Source organism: Carcharodon carcharias, chromosome 31, assembly GCF_017639515.1.
Source record: "Carcharodon carcharias isolate sCarCar2 chromosome 31, sCarCar2.pri, whole genome shotgun sequence".
NCBI classification, from domain to species: Eukaryota; Metazoa; Chordata; class Chondrichthyes; order Lamniformes; family Lamnidae; genus Carcharodon; species Carcharodon carcharias.
This window is the reverse complement of record NC_054497.1, coordinates 6,007,990-6,027,905: the sequence shown is the minus strand read 5'-3', so window position 1 is coordinate 6,027,905 and position 19,916 is coordinate 6,007,990. Positions and strand designations below refer to the sequence as shown.

General features: G+C 41.9%; 1 protein-coding gene across 4 annotated transcripts in view; it reads left to right on the top strand.

Annotated features, from left to right (window-relative positions):
- The window catches only part of LOC121271726 (carnitine O-palmitoyltransferase 1, liver isoform-like), a 128,628-nt gene that overhangs the window by 12,424 nt on the left and 96,288 nt on the right, over positions 1 to 19,916 (top strand). Inside the window, exon 1 of one of the 4 annotated variants that reach the window (XM_041177915.1) lies at positions 18,879 to 19,011. The exons of the other annotated variants lie outside the window; for them this stretch is intronic. The gene's annotated coding sequence lies outside the window, so the exon portion shown is untranslated. Of the gene's footprint in view, positions 1 to 18,878; positions 19,012 to 19,916 lie in introns of those variants that run through there. 4 annotated transcript variants of the gene reach the window in all.

The following is a 19,916-nucleotide window of genomic DNA, read 5'->3' as shown; positions in this document are numbered from 1 at the left end:
CTTACAAAACCATAATATTGAAATCCAGAATTGCTGAACAGTCTGCATATCTCAAATATCTGCCTATTTGTCTGATTGGTGATTCTTCCTCCATCCATTGATCAGTTTTAATAAAGTGTAATCAATTGATGTTGCACTGCCAGTCACAACTGCTCTTACAATTACTATCAGTGCAACCTACCCCCAGCGAATGTAGCAGACATTTTGTTGATTGTAAGATCAGCTAGTTTCAGTACCAGTTAATAACCTTCAAGGAGAAAGGCACTTTAAAACACTCTTGTTTAAATGAAGGCACTGCAATGTGGAGAGATGGCAAAGCCTTTCAGAACATCAGAGTTGGGTGGGTAAGGAACCTTCTCTTCCAGTGGTTAGACAGTCATTGCTGCTGAATTTTTAGTCAATTGAATGAACTGTGGCCTAGACCACTTGGATAGGCTAGGATTCATTTATAGTGAATTGACATGGAAAATTAGCGTATGGTCAACTTTGGAGTATCAGTGACTTGGAGGAGGAAAGAATCAGACAAAGAGTGATCGTGAGATAAATGCATACTTGTGTAACTCGAAGATGATTGAGATACCTGAATTTATCAAGTTGTATCAGAGATACTGTGGATAGCCAAGGACCTAAAGTGTGATTTCTGATGGAATCTTAGAATCATACAGCACGGATGGAGGCCTATTCAAGTGTATATCCAGATGGAGGCCTATTCAAGTGTATATCCAATTCTCTTTTGAAAGTTGCTATAGGATCTGTAGTCTTTTCCCTACTGACCCTTCTGTCACTCGAAATAGTTTCTCCTTATTTACTCTATGAAAATCTTTCATAATTTTGAACACTCCACTTAAATCTTCTCATAATCATCTTTGCCCCAAGAAGAACAATCCCAGCTTTTCTGTCTCTCTACATAACTGTAGCCTTTCATCTCTGGTATTATTTTAGTAAATCTTTTTTGTAGCCTCTCAATGGCGTTGACGTTCTTCCTAAAATGTGTTATCCAGAATTTGTTTGATCACAATACTCCAGGTGAGAATTTAGCAGTGAATTATGGAGGTTTGGCATATTACCCTTGCTTTTTCACATTAAACGTCTGTGAAGCCAAGGATTCTGTATATCTTTTTAACAATACTCTCTGCTTGTCCTGCCACCTACAAAGATTTATATATGTGAACTCCTAGGCTTCTCTGTTCCTGCACTCACTTTAAAATTATACCATTTACTTTACATTGCCTCTCCTTATTCAAAATGCATCACTTCACACTTCTTTGCATTAATTTTTATCTGCCCGTTGTGCGTTTCGTTATTTTGTCTATGCCCCCCTGAAGTCTGCTACTATCCTCCTCATTGGTCACTATATTCCCAAGTTTCAGTCAAGTCCAAGTCATTAATATATCTCAACCAGCAGTCACCCTAATACTGACTTCAGGGGGCACCACTGCTCATTTCCCTCCCGTCTGAAAAACAACCTTCACCACTATCTGTTTGCTGTCTCTTGGCCAAATTCGCTGCCACTACCCACCTAATCTGAGGCTCACTCTCCCTTTTACTCTCAGGGCATGCTCTCGCTCTTTCCCTCGCTGTCGGGGCTCGCTCTCCCTCTCGTTTTCGGGGCATGCCCTCCCTCTCGGGTCTCGCTCGCCCTCTTGCTCTCACCCTGGAACTTACCTTGAAATCTTACCTTCCCACTGTTTTAAACAGCAAATGCCCAGTATGGGCTTCAGGTTTGCTGATGGGTCTATTATGTGGCACTTAATCAAATGCCTTTTACATAATTATGATGTTATCAGTATTCCCGTTGCAGTGTAAACAGAGCTTTGTGTGCTCAAATCCCACCCCACACACTTGAGCACATAAGTCAGGATGGATGTCTCAAAGCACTTTGCGGCCAGTGAAATACTTTTTTTGAATCATAATCACTGTTGTAACGTAGGAAACACAGCAACCAATTTGTGCACAGCAAACTCCTAACAAACAGCAATTAAGTAAATGATCAGATCACCAATTTTAGCAATGTTGGTTAAGGGATAAATATTGGCCACTACACCAGGGAGCATTCCCCTACTCTTCTTCATAAAGTGCAACAGGATCTTCTGCGTCCATCTGAGACAGGCTTCAGTTTAGTGTTTCATCTGAAAGACAGCACCGCTGTCAGTGCTGCACATCTTCAGTGCTGCATTGAAGTGTCAGATGAGATTGTCTATAACATTTTGACTTGGTATCGGGAGCGCTATCACTGTGCCAATGCTAACACTTAAATAAAAGATTTCATGGTTGTTTTGTTGGCTCTTGTCAAAGTATTGCATTTAATTTGACATGGTGAGATTTGAACTCATGGGGCCATAACTTCTGTGGAATGGCAATCACGGTCAGATTGTCACTTCACTCCTAGTTACTTACCCTGAAATGCAGCTGCAGCTTTCTTGCCGGACCTTCCAACTCAGGCTGGATGAGAAAGTTGCAGTGCAGCAGTTAACCAAGGCCTTCAGCCAAGTGCAGCAGAGTCAAAGTTAAGGACGACACGTCCCTTTTTTTACAACACTAGCTTCTGTAAAGCAGGTAAGTATAAAGGCCCAGCCACTTTGAGAAGTCAAGGAAAAGGCAAGTGTGTAAGGTGAGTAGGTAGGATGGGGTCTTGGATAAGGGTGGTCAGATGGGAGGGGGCATCAGGTTTTCAGTAGGGATATGGGGAGGGGAGTCGGAGGTTGGGGAAGTAGCTGGCGGGAGGGGTTAATGGGGGTGGTTGGGGAGGACAGTTGAGGGTTAGTTGGGTTAGGAGAGGGCAGTTTGGGACGGGATGAGGGGGTGGTCAGGGGGATGAAGAGGATGGTCGGAGGGGTGGAGCAGTAGTCAGGTTGGAGAGGGCATTCGGGGTTGGAGGTGTAGTCAGGGATGGGGAGGGCAGTTGGGAGGTTGGTGAGGGTAGTTGGGTGTGGAGGGGCATTTGGTGGGGGAGAGTAGTCGGAGTTTGGGGAGGACAGTTGGGGGTGTGGGTGGTTAGGGGGTCCAGTGGGGAGGGCAGTCAGTAGGTTGGGGTTAGCTGGGTAGTCGGGCAATCGGGGGCGGGGGGCATCCCTTGAGGGGGTAGGGGGGTAGTTGGGGGGGGGGGGGGGGGGGTTGGTTGGGTGGTCTGGAGGTCCAGTGCTTGGGGTGGGGGGTGTGGAAATGTTGGGGGTGGGTCAGTACTATAGCTCCCCAGGCATTAGAAGCAGTTTTAATTCTTCTAACTTTCTCTGGGTACCTATTGCTGTAAGGCAGATAGAATCATCCAAATATTGCTATGTAAGTTGGAGTTTTGGAGAGTTCCCATTGCAGGGCAATTGCCCAATGGAAGTTTGAACTTCCCGGGCATGGGGACTTCCACGGGAGCGGAGGTGGGATCGTCCAGGACATCTTTGGGGTAAACCCCCCCCCCCCCCCCCCCCCCCCCCCCCCCCCCCCCCCCCCCCCCCCCCCGCCACCCCCCGCAACCGCTACCGCCGGGTACGATGCCCCAGACATCAGAAGTTTGATGTTTTTGTTGCTAGTCCAGTACCACTAACCTATGGTGCCTGTTGGAGAGGGCACTGAAACGGGTTCTGTTGGTAGGTGACAGGAGCATTCTTGTTGAACCACCTTCACAGGGCTAGTTATGAGCATTGGTGTTTGGCATATCATTGAATTGCCTGATTTTTAGGTCTGTAAATTTGAATATTTGAGATGTCTCAAACATTAACAGAAAGTTGTCGTCTTGGCATCGTGGCTACATGGAGCAAAGGGGATGGCATTGAGAACCAAGGAATAGAAAGTATTTATTTTAATTTTGGCTGTGTGCCTGATATAAGCCCTTTTACAAAACAAAGATTTACAAAAGCTGGTAATTGTTGACTTTTGTTTTGTTTGTGATTATGAGTTGCATCATTGAGCCCTAATGTTGACAGCATTGTTACGTTTCTGTAGAACTGAATAAACACTAGCAGTGATGCTGCTACGTTGGCAGCTATGAGGCACCTTCACATTGTTGATTTCCCTCAGTGATGTTGACAACTGTCTTTTTGGCTGAGACCTTAAACCGAGGGCCCGTCCTCTATCTGTTGTGGTGGTTGTAAAAGATCCTATGGCACTAATTTGAAGAAGAACAGGGGGTTCTCCCTGGTGTCTTGGCCAATATTTGTTCCTCATCACAAAAAAAATTATCTTGACATTATCACATTGCTGTTTGTAGGAGGTTGGTGTGCACAAATTAACTGCTGCACCTCCTATGTTTTAACAGTGACTATACTTCATGAACTTGCATTTATATAGTGCTTTTCAAGACCACTGGAGTCTCAAAACACTTCAGAGACTTCATTAAGTCTTTTTTAACTACAGTCTTAAAATCAAAATGATTTTGATAATGTGCATTAATTTTACACCCAGATAAATTGGTTGCATATTGTATTTTGTTGATATTAAAGCATATTGCATTGGCTATTATTTTTGGTTGTTGTTTTCCAGACCTTCAAAACCATGTGATGCGTCTCCCCCACTTTTGGCTTGATTCTAATGGCTTTTGAAACTTGGGACTTGTATCATCTAATTTACTGATTATAGATTTACTTTGACTCTTTTTAACCTTGGTGGAATCTTGCACTGGGTTTTAGAGCCTGATTTTCATGGAGTCAGGAAGATGTCATGGACTTTTTAAAAAAAAGTCTCCCACCCCCATTTCTGACAGATTCAAATTTTGCTGGAAGAGCGAAGGATGTGAATCACACAGGTGGGAAACCTAGACTCAATGAGGCCATTTGAACTTAGTGCTGAATTCAAACAGACCTCATTCTCACTGTTCCAAGGGCTTTAACCTGTGGAGTAGGCGTCATGAATTGATGGAGTAGACGCAAATGCTTGTGAAGGTTGGATTAGATCTGCTTAAGTGTTATGATGTTTTTAAAATCCCTTTCTCTTTAAACTTGGATAAAGCAGGCTTAATCTGTCAGTGAGAGTTTAAATAAAAAAACACCTGCCGGACTGCTTTAATTGACCAGCCATCAGGAGTAGGTTAGAAAAAAACATTATAATAGGTCACTATGAATGTTTCGCTGAGTTTCAAAGCTACAGTTATCTCAGTAAGAGGTTGAGTTCACAGTTTGATTGTTGGTTTAAAGAGGCTATTAAATGATTATATGCCTCTGTGAGGTCTGAATAGAAGTTTGTTTGCAAAAGAGATTGGAGACTAAAGATTTAAAAGCTTTGAATGGGTTTCACAAATGGGAGTTTTTTTCACTCTCATGTATGTATGAGTGAGAGCTGTATTAACTTGTTAGTAGTTAATTTTTTCCTTCATTTTCACATGGCCCCTGAAGTCTGCCCATGGTGGGTACTGGGTGAGTGGCTATGGAGATGATGGAGGGGTATGAGGGGCCAAGGGGGTGGGTAGGAGCATGAGTTAATGTGGAGGGGGCATGGGGATTATGAGGGGGTATGGGGAATGGGTGACAGAGTGTGAGGGGTCAGAGGGTCTAACAGTGCCTAAAACAACCAGGACAAGGCCCCAGAGAAACAAAGTGGGCCTTTGAACCAGCCTGCCTCGGCGTTCATCTGCCCCCATGCCGAAGATCTGCTTCTGGAGTTGGTGGGCCTGACTCAATCCCTCCCTTGGAACAAAGGTTGGGCCTAACAGAGCCCTTTAAACCACGATGGTCTGCCGAGTTGGGAAATTTCCCAGCCTGAGCCAGCTGCCTTGGTAGCAAAAATCTGGCCCTTAATCTTTCACCTAGGGCTCTTACTAAATAAATCCAAAAACACAAATCTGCTTTCATATAGCACCATTTATATAAGCATATAAAAATGATGGACAAATGGTGAGCTCTGATGCAACTGGGAATCTTGATCCTCAAGGTTCCTCATCCACCAACAGCTGCATAATCTGGGAGAGGCAAAATCCACAGCTAATCGAGGAAAAAGATCTGTGAAATTTGTCTCTGACCCTTGAAAGCAATAAAAATGAGTTCCAGGAGATCACAGTGACCATGAAACAAATCACCAGTACCTACTGTTTGTTCTGTGTGATTTTAGCCACAACTTTCACTCATTCAGCCCCCTTTCAAATACATGCAGTGAATCTACATTTGTTGTACGGGTTGGCAAATCTCTAAGCTTATGTACCATTTCTGCCAACTCCAGCATGATGCCACCACCAAACACATCTTCTCTTCACCCATACCCTGTCGGCATTCTGTAGGGACTGTTCCCTCCCGGACACCTTGGTCCACTCCTCCATCACCAACACCTCAACCCCTTCCCACGTCACCTTCCCATGCAATTGCAGAAGGTGGAACACCTGCCCCTTTACTGCCCCCCTCCTCACCGTCCAAGGGCCCAAACACTCCTTTCGTTGTGATTGTCTAAAATTTGTCATTCTCGCATTTGTCCTGAGTGCAAGATGAAAAGCTTCAACAACATTTCTCTTTTCAGCAATAATCTGCCGTTTATGAGAATGCATTCAATTCCTTGTTCAATCCAAAATCTGTCTGCCAAACTCGCAGGACTCATACTTTATAAAAGTTCCCTGCATGCTTTATATTTGGGAGTAAGAACTGAGTGATGGAAAGGCAAGTTGGATTAGGAAGGGAATTGCATTTTTTATTCAAAATGAGGGAGCTCAGAAGAGGTTGGGGCAAGAAGTCTGAGTTGTAAGGTTGGAGGAGGTTGCAGAGGTAGGTTTGGGAAAGACCACAGAGGAACTTGTAAATGAGGACAAGGTCTTGAATTTTTTTGTGTGGAAAGTGAGTGGAGTTTTGAATAAATTGAAATTTGCATTTGAAGGATCTGGAGCTGCTGGTGAGGTGAATATTCCAGCAGTTGAATCTTGAGGTAATTAAGGTATCGATAACAATTAAGTGTTGGTAGAAGCGAGATGGGGTTAGAGTAGGTAATGTTGCAAAATGGGAGCATGTAGTTTTTTTTTGATGGGTGGGAAGTGGGAGTTCAAATTTAAACTTTTGTGTTGAGCGAAACATTGAGGCTGTGCACCATTTTGCTCAATCCCAGGAGGAGGAAGACAGCTTTGGGAACAAGGTGTAATGGATGGCTTTGGTTTTCCTGTCCAGTTGTTTGAAGTTCTGGCTTATCCGCAATTTAGGCCTGGATTTTTACCAAGTCGGGATAGCTCAGGAGACCTTTAAAAATGCCGGGCGCATACCAGTTCCAGGATTCCCAACCCCATTTCTGGGCTTTCTGATTTTCACCTGGGCCTTTTAAGGGTGTGAGCCCGTGCCCTGCAGGGCTGACCTGGCCAGATTCATTGCGGGGATAGGCATGTCATACTCCTTCATAATTTTCATGGAGTCAGGCCAGCTTTTTAAAGAGTCGTGGTTCATGGCACCTCAGAGGTGTTGTCAACCATAGTCTGCATAAGGAAACCTTTTGGAAGGTAAGTTCAAATATTCCTCCTCATGCCCCCATGCCAAGCTATGGCCTTCTACCCACCCAATGACCCCATGGCCCTTTATGCTCCCAATGCTAAGGTGTGGTGTTTCTATGCCCATTGACCCACTGTGCACTGTATAGAACCAATGAACCCTATCGTGACAATATGATGTGTAAAAGAACTTTAAAAACAGTCATTTGTTCATAACTTTCCACTATGTTAAAAAATAAGTCTTTTTAGTACAGGGCAATAAAAACATCAATCATCCAGACCCTTTAAAACATCAGTAGCATAAACTGTAAGCACTTGAAAACGCTTAACCTTGTGTAAATGAACATTGTGCGATTGATGACAATTCAAAAAGCCAGAACTGTCCATGAAGCAATGTTTTCTTTGGAGCTCAGGTGTTTCAACAGACTAATTGATTTCTGGGCTCTCAGTTAAGCTTCTTGGCTGAGGGCTCACATATCCATTAGAGTACTAAAACCCCTGAGCCTGAGAGAAAACGTTGCATGATTGACAGTTATGGCTCTCTGATAAATTTCACAATGTTTATTGACTCAAGAGAAAGAGGTTTCAAGTGCTTGCAGTTTCAACAGTTGAAACTTTAAAAGGTCAGGATGATTGACACTTCTGTTGGACTAAAGTAAAAAGGAGTTTGTTTCACAAGTGGAAAGTTACCAATGAATGAGTTTTTTTTTACACACCCTACTGTCACTATAGGGTGGACATGGAAACGCCACAGCTTGGCTTGGGGTTGTAAGGGGGTTATGAGGGATCATAGGATTTGGTGGGGTGGGGGGTGGGTGGGTTCATACCTTGGCACGGGGCATGAGGGGCCATAGGGGCCGGGTGAGGAGCATGAGGTACCATGGATGGGGCAAAGGAGCGTGTTGGGGCGTGAGGGCTGGAGGACCTTTCTGTTTTTATTTTAACTGGGACGAAGTCCCACAGCACCAAGATAGGCCTTTTAAGCAGCCGCCTCCTCCCCGTGTCGGCCTCCAAATTTTCTCCTAGTCGACTGGCCTGACTGCAACCTGCACCCACCCCTGCAGTGAAAATACTATTGTTTCAGGCACTTTCTCCCAAGGCAGACAGACCGAGCCGGGAATTTTCTCGACTCCTGCTACTCACCTTGAGGATGAAAATCCAGGCCTTTGATGTCACATAGTCCATTGGAGAAAGTGGAAGTGGTTATGGAATTGAAAGTGGTGGTGGAGAGGTAAAGTTAGGTGTTAAAGGTGACTAGTCGAATTGCATTCCTGTACAAAGTTCTCAGTGAGTGGGCTTGTCAAATGAGGCACTCACAAGTGGGTGACTTTTTTTTTTAACATGGGCTGAGATATAAATTGTTTCCTTTCTTTAGAAATTTAATTTCCTTTCCCTGTTTGTTTCTCCAATTTAACGTCTCTTAAAACTGTGGTCTGTGTGGCTTTTCCTTGTGGTTTGTCCTTTAGCAAGTGGTTCATCTTAGCTGATCTTTTTTTCCACCTTGTTTTTAAGCAGTGTTGCTCCTCTGTAGCAACTAAGATAAGGGACTGTTTGTCCATTGGCACAGGTCCCAGGAACACATAATTAATGTAACAGGGCCACTCATAATTACAAATTTATGAATGGAATCTGTATGATATAAGAATGACATAAAATTTCCAAATAAACAATGGTGCTAACCATTTGCATTCCCTTCTGCCATGGCTTAGTTGCTGTTTGAAAGGAACCCAAACTGGCGTTTTTGAAAAGGGTGATAGAAAATCTATTGAAAAAGGGTCAAGTGAAAGCTTAAACCATCCTTGGCGTGTTGTTGACTCTTACTGTGGGATGTACTATCTGCATGTTTGCATGTTGGCTGGTATTTCTTGTTCCTTCCACCACACCCCCTGCATCTCTCAAATAATTCTTGAACATGTCATTTGTTTGAGAGAGTGTTATTTCACAATGAACTGTGTTTGGGTAAACGTTTGAATAAAACAAATAGAATCAGTAATGCTGAATGCTACATAATTACAATCACTGGAATCATTGCCTTGATATTAAGCTATATACGCCTGTGCTCTTGCTGTGAAGGTTCACTGCCACCTTTGAAGAGCTACAGGCATTTGTAAGATATTACATAGAAGTTAGAGCATAGACCCAAGCCATTTGGCCCAACTGGTCCATGCCAGTATTTATGCTGTACAAGAAGCTGCTCCCACACTACTTCATTTCACCCTATCAGCATATTCTTCTATTACTTTCTCCATTATATGCTTATCTAGCTTCCCCTTAAATGCATCTGTGTTATTCAGATTGAAACAGCAATGCTTAAATTATTCACTGGGAAGTCTTAAAAAGAAAGAAAATCGGCTAGTTTTTCCGTTCCAGATTGCTTTCCAGTCATTCCTGCTGTAAAATGTCCCTGTGTGCGCAATTGGTGAGGACAACATATGACTTAGATGTGAAACCTTGCAACAGTCACCTTCTAGGTTCATACTCTTAAACACAGCCACCTGGTTCAAGGTTCAGGAGGACCACAAACAAGTATGAAATTATCTCCCTTCATGAAAGGAGAGGAGGAAATTGGAGATGAAAGGTACAGGCTGACCAATGTCACAGTGTTATGTTGACTATCTATGCATATTGGTAAGATACACCTGTAATTGGGTGCTGATGGTGGATTTGCCTACCTCTTTGTGATGTGTAGGGGTGAAGGCTTCTATTCCCTCACATCAGTTTCGTTTTGATCTGTTGACCCACAACAATGAAGCAAACAGGATTTTCAGTCGTGTTTTTGTTTGCTGCAGAAAGGTAGTAGTTTTGAAATAACTTCTATAATGGTCAGCAAGGTCAAGGAAATATGTTTAGCTTTCAGTGACTTTCTGTTAAATTTTTAACTTTTTGTTAATAATCCATTTAAGGTGGTTTGGTATTGGTATGTAGGATCCTGCCACCCCCTAAGTTCTTCATCTCAGTTCTGGTAAAGTACAAACCAGATGGTCTTCGCAAAACCGATAGTGTTGCCAGCTATGGTCGGACATATTCCTGAAGGTCTGGTTGCATGCCTACCCCCTCACACTCCTGACATGTTAAACCTTGTGGCGCCCCACCTTCACATTCCAATTGGATAGTGAATGGACTCTTTGTTAACCAATTGGGAGATTCTTGACTGCCTCTTAAGGTTTTTCTCCTGGGTTGCTCACGGCAGTGTCTGGCAGATTAAGCTTTAATTCCTGGAGACTTCCAAGACAACCTGGGAGGGTTGGAACCCTACAACGGATGGAGGTTATCAGCAATGGATTGAGAGCAGAGGAAAGGGAAAAGAGGACTGATATATACCACAGAGCTACCCCTGGATAAATGCAGTCCCCAGTGTGAATCTTACAGATCCCAAATGTTCCAGCTTCAACCTCTGATAGAATCATGGAAACTTACAGCACAGAAGGAGGCCATTCAACCCACCCTGCTCATGCTGACACTTTGAAAGAGCAGTCAGCTTAGTCCCGCTTCCCTGCCTTTTGTCTTTAAACCTGTAATTCCCTCATCCTCAAGTACTTGCCCATATCCATTTTTAAATTATTAAGGAATCAGCTTCCACCACATTCTCAGGTAGTGTTCTAGATCATGGCAACTCTCTGACTGAAACCATTTATCCTTATTTCCCTTCTAGCTAATTTGACAATGATTTGCAATCCATGACCTCTGGTTAATTACCCACACATCAGATTAATTTTTAGGGAATAGTTTTTCTCTTTTCTATCAAACTACTCACCATCTATAAAACCTCTGTTGGAACTCCCTCCCTAACAGCACTGTGGGTGTACAACACCACATGGACTGCAACAGCTCAAGAAGGCAGTTCACTACCACATTCTCAAGGGCAGTTAGGGATGGGCAATAAATGCTGGCCTAGCCAGTGATGTCCACATCTCATGAATGGATTTTTTTAAAAAGTCACCTCTTAACTTTTCCTATCCCAAAGAGAACTGTCCTAACTTTTTAACTGATGTATTTCATCCATGGTAACATCCTGGTAAACCTTCTCTGTACCCTTTCTAAGGCCTGACAACTTCCCTGAAGCGTGGTGCCCAGAATTGTCCACAATACTCAGCTGAGGCCCAACCAGTGATTTATAACATTCATAGAATGGTTACAGCACAGAAGGAAGCCATTCAGCCCATTGTGCCTATGCTGGTCCTCTGAAGGAGCAGTTTACTTAGTGCCACTCCCCTGCCTTTCCCCTGCAACCCTGCAAATTTTTCCTTTTCAGATAATGACCCAATTCCCCTTTGAAAGCTTTGATTGAACCTGCCTCCACCACACTTTCAGGCAGTGCATTCCAGTTCCTAACCACTTACTGTGTAAAGAAGGTTTTTCCTCATGTCGCCATTGCTTCTTTTGCCAATTATCTTAAATCTGTGCCCTCTGGTTCTCGATCCTTCCACCAAAGGGAACAGTTTCTCCCGAGCTACTCTGTCCATACCCTTCATGATTTTGAATATCTCTATTACATCTCCTCTCAGCCTTCTCTTCTCCAAGGAGAACAGTCCTAACTTCTCAAATCTTTCAATGTAACTGAAGTTTCTCATCCAACTCACCACCATCTTCTCAAGGGCAATTAGGGATGGCCAATAAATGCTGGCCCAGCCAGCGAAGCCCTCATTCCATGAATGAATTAAAAAAATGTATGGTAAAGGGTACAAGCTAGGAACTGTCTCCATGCTTAGGTCTATACCCATCTCTGCTCAACACCACACTGCCCCTGGGTCTGGGTCATGTGCCTTCTTACATCACTGTGTGGGTGGTACCATCCCACATTAACCCTATATGTGCCAGACCCTTATACTCAATCCTCATCATTGTTCAGCAGTTCTAGCATGATCTCTTTGCTTTTATATCCTATACCTCTATTTATAAGCACAAATACTCCATAAGCTTGTTTAAACAACTTGTAATCTTGCCCTGCCACCTTTAGGGATTTGTGTATATGAGCATTGAGGTCTCTCTGCTCCTCTGTACAGTTAGCTGATCTAAATAGAGTTGGCAGTGGGGCTGCTACTGAAGGTCAGAATTCCCACTTCTTCGAAGAAGTGTGTGTGCAAATATTAGATGAGGATGGGACCTAGCTCAGCTATGATGCTTTAGATAGTTGAAATGACTACCAACGTTATCCAGTCTGACGCATAAAGGATGTCAAAATGGCAAGGTGCACCAAGACATTTCACTGTCAGTGGAACTCTCTCGGCAAAACTGAATGCGAAAACGAACTGCTTGAATGTACTAGGAGATCTGGTGCTGAGAGATAACATTTCAGTTTTTACAACATGCATTGCTGAAGTGATTTCTGAGGTGATGTGCGTAATCTTCTGCCTTTTTGCCAAAAAATAGTGTTTTGTTTGAACACTTTTTTAAAAATGTTAATTGGCTTCAGACTACCATAAATAATATAACACAATTGTTGTTTTGGGCTGAATGAATTTGCATTGTTAGTAAACTGACTTTTTGTCATGGTGTGATTTTTTTTTTGGAAATAGTATGACCTTGAAGGTTTTGACCAATACTGTAATACATTCTTAACTTATTACTGGCACAAAATGTTAGAAAATATATTTCCATTGAAGGGTAGACATCTGAAATATGAACTTAGTTTTTTCCCTCTTGAGATGCTAAAATACTTGCCATGTGCTTCCAGCATTTTCTGATTTTGTTTCCAGATTTCCAGTACATTTTCCCCCGCTTTGCTGTTTGATTTGTGCAAGTCTACCCTCTGTACAAAATACTAGTGATGCAAAAATTATTCCCACAGTTCAAATGGTATAAGTTTACAAAAGGAAAAGAATGGAGACTAATTTACTACAAATTTAAGTGTGTCTAGCCCTATCCGCCTACTGTCCCTCCCCCTTTCCTGATGCTCAAATTGCACTTTAAATGTTGAAGGTTCTGATTTCGTAAACTTGTCTGTTAAGAAACGGTTGTATTAACTGTATTTGTATCCTGACTGCTTGTTTGCTTGCTGTGGTGTTTTACATTTATTAAAAGGAATACCAAACAGTAGGTAAGAGAAATTCAACTACATACACAGATTGATCATTCTTTAAAATTTCATTGTAGGAAACTGGATGAAAAAATTAGTGATATGGACTTTACTTTGTGTTAGTTCTCGTGTTTAAAAGTTCTTCTTCTTGGGATTATTTGATACAGACTGCGACATACCTCTGTAATTGCAATGCTAAGATGTGGACACGTGGATCATGTTACAAATTTTCTGCATAAACCCATTGACCTCGTTGCTTGGATTCGTTGTTTAGAGCTTGCAACTTTTACAGCTTAGCAATCTATAGGAGAATACAGTGGAAAAATCTGAATGAGAGGCTTGTAGCAAAAAAATTCTGTCTCTAGTGAGGTATGAATTGCTCTAACTGGCTAAGAGGGATCACAGTGAGAATTTGACTTTAGTCAATCCAACACCAGATCATTTAGAAACCCTAAATTTCTCTGCTACTTTTGTCCATAAGATATTGATGCTTGCTGCAGTACGAAACCTCCCTCAAGTGGCTATTGTGCATGTGTGAGCCTCAGCTGGTAGTGTAGTTAACTGGGCTCTTCAATTATGGGACCACCCATTCGTAGCCCAAATCTTCACTTGATACATGCAACTTCAGGAATGGCAGGATGCACTGTTTGTATCGATGCACTGTTTGTACCAATCCACCCCCTCACTTCTCATTCTGCTGCTGCTGCTGATCTCAGCCACTCCACTAATAGGGAGGTGCTGAATACAAGCCACAATTGGACAGAATATCATTGCCTCCCAGTAGCTGGTTCAAAGAGGGTTGGAAGATTTGGAATTGTTTTCTCTCTGAGCTACAGGAGGAAGGTGGTCTGTGTATCCAATTGGAGGGTGTGAGGAAACAGAACAGTGCAGAATAATTTAGTTATTAACTCTTGGTCCTGGTGACCCCAGGAATGGATCATTAAATTGGCTAACATGTTGCTGAGCCATCCAACATATCAGAAGAGCCGAACAACATCTCCCTTTATTGGGGAAGAGCCATGCTGGTAAATGTCAACAAAGTCACTATATTATCGATATGAAATAGGGTAGCAAAGTTTAAGCCATGCAGTGTTGCTGGCTGGCTTTATTCTGTTTCTGGTAGCTTACAGTCTTTGGTTTTAGCTCAGCCAGGTTTTGTAAAATTGCACCAATTATATATAGCATTCTTTTACCACCTGGATTTTGAAATTGAGAAATCTCATTGAACTGCAAATGCCATGCCAAGATTGAATAGTGTAAAAGAGGTAAATCAGGAATTAGTTTTTAGACCATAAGACATAGGAGCAGAAGTAGGCCATTCGGCCCATCAAGTCTGCTCTGCCATTCAATGAGATCATGGCTGATCTGATAATCCTCAATTCTACTTTCTTGCCTTTTTTCTATCACCCTTGATTCCCTTACTGATTAAAAATCTGTCTATCTCAGCCTTGAATGTACTTAATGATCCAGTCTCTACAGCTCTCTGCAGAAAAGAATTCCACAGATTGACTACCATCTGAGAGAAGAAATTCCTCCTTATCTCTGTTCTAAATGGGCGCCCCCTTACTCTGAGATTGTGCCCTCTGGTCCTAGACTCTCCAAGAAGGGGAAACAACCTCTCAGCAACTACCCTGTCAAGACCCCTAAGAATCTTATATGTTTCAATAAGGTCACCTTTAATTCTTCGCAATTCCAATGAGTACAGGCCCAACCTACTCAACCTCTCCTCCATAAGAAAATCCCTTCATACCCGAGATCAACCAAATGAACTTTCTCTGGACTGCCTCCAATGCCAGTGTATCTTTCCTTAGATAAGGGGACCAAAATTGTTCACAGTATTCTAGGTGCGGTCTATCTAACTAGTGCCTTCTATAGTTTTAGCAAGATTTCCCTATTTTTATACTCCATTCCCTTTGAAATAAAGACCAACATTCCATTTGCCTTCCCTATTACCTGTTGAACTTGTATGTTAGCTTTTTGGTATTTCGTGCATAAGGACTCCCAAATCCCTCTGTCAGTCTTTCTCCATGTAAATAATATTCAGCCCCTCTTCTTCCTGCCAAAGTGCATATCCTCACATTTTCCCAGATTATATTCCACCTGCCAAGTTTTTGTCTACTCACTTAACCTGTCTATATCCCACTGTAGACTCCTTGTGTCATCCTCACCACTTGCCTTCCCACCTATTTTTGTGGCATCTGCAAACTTGGTGATAGTAAATTCACTTCCCTCAGCTATGTCATTAATATATATTGTAAATAATTGAGGCCCATCACTGAACCCTGTGGCACTCCACTGGTCACAGATTGCCATCCTGAAAATGCCCCTCTTATCCCAACTCTCTGTTGGTCAGTCAATCCTCTATCCATGCTAATATACTACCCCCAACACCATGGGCTCTTATCTTATTAAGTAGCCTTATATGCGGTACCTTATTGAACATATTTTGGAAATCTAAATATATTACATCTGTTGGTTCCCCTTTATCTATCCTGCTTGTTACCTCCTCAAAGAACTCTAATAAATTTGTCAGGCATGATTTCCCCTTCATGAAACCATGCTGACTCTGCTTGATTAGGTTATGTATTTCTAAATGTTCTGCTATATAATAGACTCCAACATTTTCCCAATGACAGACGTTAAGCTAACTGGCCTATGGTAACCTGTTTTTTGTCTCCCTTTTTGAATAAGGGTGTTACATTGGCCGTTCTGCAATCCTCTGGGAATTTTCCAGAATCTAAGGATGCACCAGTGCATTCACTATCTCTGTAGCTACTTCCTTTAATACCCTAGGGTGCAATCCATTAGGTCCAGGGCACTTATCGGCTTTTAGCCCCATTAGTTTCCCTAGTACTTTTTCTATGTTGATAGTTATTGTACTTATTTCCTCCCTGCCTTTTGCCCCTTGATTAATTAGTGTTTTTGGAATGCTGTGAAGACTGAAGCAAAGTATTTATTCAACTTCCCAGCCATTCCCTGGTTCCCCATTATTTCCCCAGCCTCATTCTCCAAGGTTCTATGTTCACTTTGACCTCTCTCTTCCTTTTTATATATTTAAAGAGGCTCTTAGTTTCTGTCTTTATATTACTTGCTAGTTAAACCTCAAAGTTTATTTTCTCCCTCTTTATAATTTTTTTGGTCATCTTTTGTTGGTTTTTAAAACTTTCCCAATCCTCTGGCTTACCACTAATCTCTGCCACATTGTATATATTTTTTTTCAATTTGATACTGCCCTTAACCATGGTTGGTTTATCCCCTTCCTTGAATCCTTCTTCCTCACCGAGGATATTTCTTTGTTGAGAGTCATGAGCAATTTTCTTAAACTTCTGCCGTTGTTCATCAACCGTCTCTTCTGCTAAACTGCTTTCCCAGTCTACTGCAGCCAAATCTACCCTCATTCCATTGTAATTATCCTTATTTAAGTTTAGTACAGTTGTTTCTGACCCAAGTTTCTTACCCTCAAATTGAATGTTAAAATCTACTACGTTATGGTCACTTTTCCCTCTCATGCTCTTTAAAGGTCTCACACTCTTCTCACTGTTAAAGGCCCCGCTCCTCTTGCACTCGCTCCCTTTAAATGACTACACTGCTTCTCTCTCACTCTCACCCTGTAAATGACCCTGCTGTTTCTCTCACACTCTCACTGTAAATTACCACACTGTTTCTCTCTCACACTCTCGCTGTAAATGGCCCCGCTGTTTTTCTCTCACTCTCACCCTGTAAATGGCCCCACTGTTTCTCTCACACTGTAAATTACTCCACTGTTTCTCTCACACTCACTGTAAATTATCACACTGTTTCTCTCTCACACTCTCGCTGTAAATGGCCCCGCTGTTTTGCATTGCCAAGCTTTATATATTTCCAGTTGGTAGTACTGTGGCACAGCCGATGGTAAATGCTGAGCTGTTCAAATCCCAAAGGGAAACAACTGTCAGCTGTTTTGCAATTTGTATAAAGTTCGAGATGTGTGCCTTGAATTCAGTAGTAACAAGACCACCAAATCATAGATTTCTTACAAAACTAATTAAACTTTTATCAATAGAAGAAATGATTTTAAGCACACACTTAGATCTACAAATTACTACTATGATAACTTCTAAATCACCTAGTTAATCTAACTCCTAGTTACACTTTTCATTAAGTCAACAGTAAGACAGATAGATTTTAAAAGACCCAGACAAAGAAACATGATACTCTGAACAGCCCAATTCAAAGTGAGTTTTCTTAACTTCTGTTCTTTGTAGACAGCAACTTGAGGCTTAGATGCTGAAGGCTTTTCACACTTGTTAGGTCTTAGAATGCCTTCCCTTGTACGCAGCCTTCACTCCTTTATATATATTTTCCCCTTTGAATGCAAATTCCCATTGTTTAATTATGTCTTTGGATTTTACCTTTCCAATAATAAAATCTATCATAGTACCAATTTTGTCAGTAACCTTTGGGAAAAATAAACGCACTGTTTCTTAACTTCTCCTGGCTAGGTAATATTTCACTCCTCTTTGAATTCAAACTAATCTGGTTTATTTAAAAATGCATTTGTTCCCTTTACACCTTCCATCCTAAACCTTCCCCCAAGTTTACCTACCTCACATTTCAAACCTACCTTATCATGGTATATCAAAGCCTTCAGTATAGCTCCCTTTAATTCAGTTAAGCGTGTGCACACGCACACGTGTGCACAGACATAGACCTATAGACTCTACTATTACTCTACAATAAATTCCAATAACATTATGAAAATTATTATACCCTCCTTACAGTAGCACTCTGAGTTAGAGTTGTAGGTTGAAGCCCACTTTAGGATTCAAGCAAATAATCTAAACTGACACTGCATAGTGCTGCTGACAAAGTGCTACCTTGTCAGTGAAGACATCCTTCAGATGTGACACTAAAACAAAGCCCTATCTGTCTGTTCCGGTGGATCAGGTGGACATTTAAAAAGCGGGAGTTCTCCTGGGACCCAGGCCAACATTCATTCCTCAAACACCCGTACGCAATGTGGATTGTTTTCTTCCATTTCCTTGCGGTTTGTGGGATCATACTGTGTACAAAATGGTTGTCATTTTTGCCTGCATAACATTCTTTGATGGTCTCTTTACCTAAAAATTATTTGTAAACAGAACTTTACTGAACAACATGCTATGTGAGAAATAATCTTTTGTCTTTTTGAGATCGGTTTGTTGGCCTTGCATTTTACTCTGCAGTTTATTTTAATTTTACTGATCATATTCAGCAGAACCGGACAATTATTTGAAGTCTGATTTACAGCTGTGCATATTTCTGGCAAGTTTTAAATGTTATCTGCTTGTGCACACAGCTGCACTCCAGTAGTGACTGCTCTTCATATCTGTGGTTAATTTTAAAAACTTGCTGACACTCCTCCTATCAAACCCTTTTCCTGGCTATAACCTCTCACCTAGTTTTCTCAGTCAAATGCCTTGTCAGCGTAGTGCACCTCCCTCCTCAAACTACGTTGACTCTGCCTTTTGGCAAGCAGCTCATTCTGTCCACGCTGGAACTACGAGACTACTGTAAACTTTCAGTACACTATAACTTTTAGCTTCAGCCTTCAGCGTGCATTCGAGTGACATCCTAAACACCAGTTGGAGTTCACAGGGTACTATGTGTTCTGCTTTTGTAAATTTGTGTATTTTTTTTATCACTAACAAGCATCCTGAATTAAACTACCTGATTTAGATTGAAGAGAGATATTTAGATGATATGATTTGAAGCTGTATTTATTGTACTTTGTTTTACAGAGAACTATAGAAAATAGAGATAATCTAGCTGTTAATGAATGACAAGGCAGTGGCTCTAAACTGATCAGAAAAACTGCCATTTGTTAACGGATCTTCCTCATTGCCTTCAGTCCTGCCAGCCCTCTATTGTTAGCTGTAATGTTCTGAGGATCATAGATTCAAGGTTATTATGGAAAAGGACAAGGATGGGCCAGAAATCAGAGTTCTAAATTGGGGGAAGGCCGATTTTAATAAGATAAGATATGATTTGGCCAGAGTAGACTGGGAGCAGCTACCTTTAAGTAAATCTGCATCAGAACAGTGGGACTCATTCAAGAAGGAAATAGGGAGAGTACAGGGCCAACATATTCCAGTAAAGATAAAGGGAGGGACCAACAAATCCAGGGAACCCTGGACGTCTAGGGTATACAGGACTGGATAAAGAGGAAAAGGGAGACTTATGGCAGATACCGAGGGCTCAAAACAGCCGAAGCCTGAGAGGAGTGTAGGGGAGAACTTAAAAAGGAAATTAGGAGAGCAAAAGGGGTCATGAAAAAACATTGGCAGGTAAAGTAAAGGAAAATCCAAAGTTATTTTACAAGTATATTAAGAGCAAGAGGATAACTAGGGTAAGATTCCAATAACATTAAGGACCACAGTGGTAATTTGTGTGTGGAGCCGGAAGACGTAGGTGGGGTTCTAAATGAATACGTTGTGTCGGTGTTCACAAGTGAGAGGGATGATGTGGGTATGGAAATCAGGCAGAAAGACTGTGATATAATTA